Here is a 434-nt window from a genome sequence, read left to right as displayed (position 1 = left end):
ATAAAGAAACAATGGAAGGCTAAGTAAGAAATATAGTGGTGGGAATAAGTTAAATAGGATGTTGTTGTTGTTGTTAGGTGCCATTGAGTTGTGTCTGACTTATAGTGACCCTATGCACAGCAGAACAAAAACACCGCCCAGTCCCACACCAGCTCCATGATCCCTGCTATGTGTGAGCCCTTCATTGCAGCCACCGTGTCAATCTATCTCGTTGAGGGCCTTTCCCTCTTTCGTTGACCCTCCACCTTACCAAGCATGACACCCTTCTCCAGGGAATGGTTCCTTCTGACAACATGACCAAAGTGTTGTTGTTGTTATTGTTAAGTGCCGTCGAGTTGTTTCCGACTCATAGCGACCCCATGCACAGCAGAATGAAACACTGCCCGATCCCGCGCCAGCCCCACAGTCCCTGCTATACTTGAGCCCATCATCGC

The sequence above is a fragment of the Orycteropus afer genome, unplaced genomic scaffold (genome assembly GCF_000298275.1).
Source record: "Orycteropus afer afer isolate SDZICR_OR568_19922 unplaced genomic scaffold, OryAfe1.0 scaffold00009, whole genome shotgun sequence".
Taxonomy (NCBI): domain Eukaryota; kingdom Metazoa; phylum Chordata; class Mammalia; order Tubulidentata; family Orycteropodidae; genus Orycteropus; species Orycteropus afer.
Note: the sequence above shows the minus strand (reverse complement) of the source record.